Source organism: Colobus angolensis, unplaced genomic scaffold (genome assembly GCF_000951035.1).
Source record: "Colobus angolensis palliatus isolate OR3802 unplaced genomic scaffold, Cang.pa_1.0 Scaffold480, whole genome shotgun sequence".
NCBI classification, from domain to species: domain Eukaryota; kingdom Metazoa; phylum Chordata; class Mammalia; order Primates; family Cercopithecidae; genus Colobus; species Colobus angolensis.
Genome location: NW_012118266.1, coordinates 304,884 through 309,722, shown reverse-complemented (window position 1 = coordinate 309,722; position 4,839 = coordinate 304,884). Strand labels below are relative to the sequence as shown.

The 4,839-nt window shown below is 49.2% G+C and overlaps 1 long non-coding RNA gene across 1 annotated transcript; it reads left to right on the top strand.

The window, feature by feature from the left end:
- Nucleotides 1-378: 378 nt before the first annotated feature.
- Nucleotides 379-3,071, top strand: LOC105524025. Its single transcript, XR_001003688.1, has 2 exons — nucleotides 379-705; nucleotides 749-3,071. It is a non-coding gene; the product is annotated as an uncharacterized LOC105524025 (long non-coding RNA).
- Nucleotides 3,072-4,839: the final 1,768 nt, after the last annotated feature.

Sequence of the window (4,839 nt, the reverse complement as noted above, 5' to 3'; positions counted from 1 at the left end):
AATTTCATCATCATTGCATGTGAGCTGTTGCTGTTTCTTTGACCTCCCCCATACAAGGAAGTACTCATGAGAGCACTGGCTGGGATATGAACAGGAGTCCCCATAAAGGAGAGACCTGGCCAGGTGCAGTGGTGCACACCTATAGTCCTAGCTGCTTGAGAGGCTGAGGCAGGAGGATCTCTTGAGCCCAGGAGGTTGAGTCCATCTCTAAAAAAGAAAAGAGTGGCCTGGGCTCACATCACTGAACAGCAGTTTCAGTAGCCACCGCTGCTGCCACATCTGTCCTGGATCCCTCTCTGTTCTCCCTGCCCATGTGAATGTCACCTAACAGGCTCAGCAGTGGGGTATGTGACAGGACCAGTACTCCATGACTGGTCATTCCTCACCCTGACCATGGCACCCTTGCCCTGCCAAAGATTGTACTCCTGGCTGAACATTAGGTAGTGTACTCCAGATAGAAACCTCACACAGAGGAGTGGATCAAACCTTCACCAACAACAGACCATTTATGGTGGAGACGACCTTTTCAGATGTGATATGGCTCACAGCCTCATTTGTAAAGAGCACTTCTCAGTTCATGCACACCAGGATTCACAAGTGAGAGGACTCGAGGGCCAGGCATTTGTGAAGGCTTTCCAGGGTAACTACCCACTTCTGGCACTGGAGTACCCGAATAGTGAGAAGCTCAAAAGAGAATGTGGAAGGGCCTTCCTTTGTCCATCACTACAGCACTCATGGCCGTGGAAAGGCCTTCCTTTCTCCATCACCAGAGCACTCATGGCACAGGGAAGCCATGAAACGTTGAGTGGGAAGATGCTGCCACGCAGCTCCAGCATCAGAAAACACCAGGCAGGCCATGACAGAGAGAACCCCTTCAACAGCAGTGGCTATGGGAAGACATGAAGACTTTTGCCCTCTTCAACCACCTAAGAACCCACACTGAAGAGAAATCTTTAAACACTTGGTGTGAAGAAAGGCCCTCAAGAAGAAATCAAGCCTTATTTATAACCAAAAAATTCACAGTAGAGAAAACCCCCGCATGTAAGGAATGTGGGATGGTCTTCAGTCACCTCTCCTGTGTGAGAAAGCAATATAAAGTTCCTTTGGGCAAAAGGCATTACAAGTGCAGTGAAAATGGGAAAGCCTTCAGCTGTAGACACCCCCTTTAAAGAAAAATCACCAGAGAATTTATGACAGAGTTACAGGCAACAAATGTGGGAGAGCCGCAGCTCCCAGAATCTTAGGCAGCACTGTATTACTGCTATTGCAGAAACCATCTGTATTAGTTACCTATTGCTGTGTAACAAATTACTCAAAACCTAGTGGCTTAAAACAATTGTTGTTATCTCACAGTCTGTATAGGTCAGGAACTTTGGTACAGCTAGCTGACTCTTCAGGGTTTCTCACAAGGCTAACATCAAGATGTCAGCTGGGGGTGTGGTCATCTGAAGGCTTGCCTGGGGAAGGCTCTGCTTCCAAGCAAACTCACGTAATTGGCAGCATTCAGTTTTTTTGTGGGCTGCTGGACTGAGGGCCTGTCTGTTGGTCTGAGACCTCCTCCAGTTCTCTGCCACATGGGCCTCTCCAAAATGGCAGCTGGTGGATCAAAGCTTGTAAGCTGATAATGCAATGGAGAATACCAACAAGTCAGTCATTTGTAATCTAATAATGGAAGTGAGATCCCATCATATTTGCTATGTTTTATTTGTTAGAAGTCAGTCACCTGGTCCAGCCCACAGTCAAGGGGAGAGGATTACACAAAAACATGAATACCAGAGGGCAGAGATCATTGGAAGCCATGTCAAAAACTGCCTACCACACTGTCTCATCTCTGCCACCTGGCAAGATCTCATGATATGTGTCAGGTGCTAAGGGAAGGCAGCCTACCTTTTCCATTCTCTAGAGAGAACTACATATAGTCTGAGCCCTTTGAGTACCCTCATTTTCTTTCCCACTGATGGCTTTAGATTTTGGTATGACACAGTTCTTGCTAAGAGTTGAGCTGGTGTCTTCTGGAGCTTTCCAGAAAAGGTTTCTTGCCTGGGCATGGTGGCTCATGCCTATAATCCCAGCACTTCAGGAGGCCAGGGCAGGCAGATCATGAGGTCAGGAGATTGAGACCATTCTGGCTAACATAGTGAAACCCCATCTCTACTAAAAATACAAAAAATTAGCCGGGCGTGGTGGCGGGTGTCTGTAGTCCCAGCTACTTGGGAGGCTGAGCAGGAGACTGGTGTGAACCTGGGAGGCGGGATGTGCAGTGAGCTGAGATTGAGCTACTGCACTCCAGCCTGGGTGACAGAGCGAGACTCTGTCTCAAAAAAAAAAAAAAAAATGTTTCTCTTTGTAGACACATTGTTTGCATCTACATGTGACACTTGGGAATGATTAATCTCAATCACCCAGTCCTGGATCTGCCTGTCTCTCACTGAGATAATAAAGGCCTTAATGTTTAGCCACTTGCATCAGAGGTGGTGAGGTGAGTTGAAACAAGTCATCCTAATAAAAAGAACAGCTTTTGTAGGGGGCACTGAGTGTCTCAAACAGCCGCATGGGCAGGAAGAACGCTCAGTCCAGTTTTGGTTGAATTTGCCTTGTTGCCCTAAGGCCTCCTGTGAAAAAACTGACAGGCTCGGACTGAATCTTGTGCTTTGGACACCAAGGGTCACCTGGGAGCCCAGAGCTGGCTCTGAAGAATGGGGTAGTTTCTTTGAGAACCTCCACAGCAAAAATTTGGTCCTCTGTTCCCAGTGCATGTCCTACTTTACTAGCTATGTCTCCCGGTACCTGCCCATGACTCATGACTCATGAAATATAGAACTCAGTAGGCAGGTATAACTGATTCAGACCTGCCAGGGCTATGTGGAAACTATCATTGGTACAAAAACTCTAGGTGTGGAGAAGACTGTGGTAGACAAGAGGGGACATGTCTGTTGTAAAGGCACATCAGAAACTTCCAATGACTATAAAGCCAAGTGAGATAAGGGTGTATAGAACTTCTCAGGACATGCAGACCTATGTGTCACTCATAACTGAAATTCAAATAAATGTTTTGTGGATTTCCTGTGGACTCCCTGGGCTGTTCATCTCATGGCCATCCCTGCACAGGTAGGAACCTCCAGACAGAGAAGATGGAAACCATGGTCTGGAGGAGCTTATGTGAGTAGCCAGGGTTTCGTGAGACTCACATGGCCGTGGCCTTCATCATTCCACTGCTGGTGGCCACCAAGCAGGTCTGTCCCTCTTAAGGGGTGGGGAAACAATATGGTGGAGTAAGTACAGATTTCCTATATCTCTTGCTTTTCCAAGAAGAGCCAAATATTCAGATTTTTTTTTTTTTTTTGAGACGGAGTCTCGCTCTGTCGCCCAGGCTGGAGTGCAGTGGCCAGATCTCAGCTCACTGCAAGCTCCACCTCCCGGGTTTACGCCATTCTCCTGCCTCAGCCTCCCGAGTAGCTGGGACTACAGGCGCCCACCACCTCGCCCGGCTAGTTTTTTTGTATTTTTTTTAGTAGAGACGGGGTTTCACCGTGTTAGCCAGGATGGTCTCGATCTCCTGACCTCGTGATCCGCCCGTCTCGGCCTCCCAAAGTGCTGGGATTCCAGGCTTGAGCCACCGCGCCCGGCCAAATATTCAGATTTTTATGTGGCATGTGACTTTATAAATGTTGAAAATCATTTCCAAAAACATTTCAATGCAAACTCAGTTCACCAAAACTATAGGTTGGCTTTAGATCTTGCCCTGGGTCCTCCTGAGGCCTAGGGGAAAAAAGACCAGAAATCCTCTGACATGAGAATCTTTGGCCTGTGGTGTCCATCCATACTGTACCATACTGTATGATGGATCAGAGGCCACTGCAGCTGCCATCTCTCCCAGAAGCCCCTGAGGGGACGGACAATGATAACCACACTGTGAGCAGAAGCCACAGCAGTTTTGCAGTTAGCAGAGTTCACAGCAGGGCTTCTCAAATACTCCCCAGCACAGCGAGGTGTCTGGGGGATCCCTACCCCGCTCGGGCCTTCCTTCCTGAGTGTAATGTCTCCAATACGGAAGACGCATGTGGGATCGGAATTCAAGGTCAGCGGAGCCACATGGGGCTCAGGCTTCTAAGCTAATAGAGTTAGGGTAGACACGTCATCAGAGCTCAGTCCTCTGGGTGAGTGGCCAGGATCGGATCCGACAAGATGGAGCTGGGCATGACGGTGGCATGCGTGCTCCCAGCCAGGATCGGATCCGACAAGATGGAGCTGGGCATGACGGTGGCATGCGTGCTCCCAGCCAGGATCGGATCCGACAAGATGGAGCTGGGCATGATGGTGGCATGCGTGCTCCCAGCCAGGATCGGATCCGACAAGATGGAGCTGGGCATGATGGTGGCATGCGTGTTCCCAGCCAGGATCGGATCCGACAAGATGGAGCTGGGCATGATGGTGGCATGCGTGCTCCCAGCCAGGATCGGATCCGACAAGATGGAGCTGGGCATGATGGTGGCATGCGTGCTCCCAGCTACTTGGGAGACTGAGGCAGGAGGATCACTGGATCCCAGGAATTCAAGACTGCAGTGAGCTATGTTTGCACCACTGCACTCCAGCCTGAGTAACAGAATGAGACCTTGTTTCTAAAAAGGAAAAAAGTCCGGGCGCGGTAGCTCACGCCTGTAATCCCAGCACTTTGGGAGGCCGACACGGGTGGATCACCTGAGGTTGGGAGTTTGAGACCAGCCTAACATGGAGAAACCCCGTCTCTACTTAAAAAAAAAAAAAAAAAAAAAAAAAGCCAGGCATTGTGGCACATGCCTGCAATCCCAGCTACTCAGGAGGTAGGAGAATTGCTTGAGC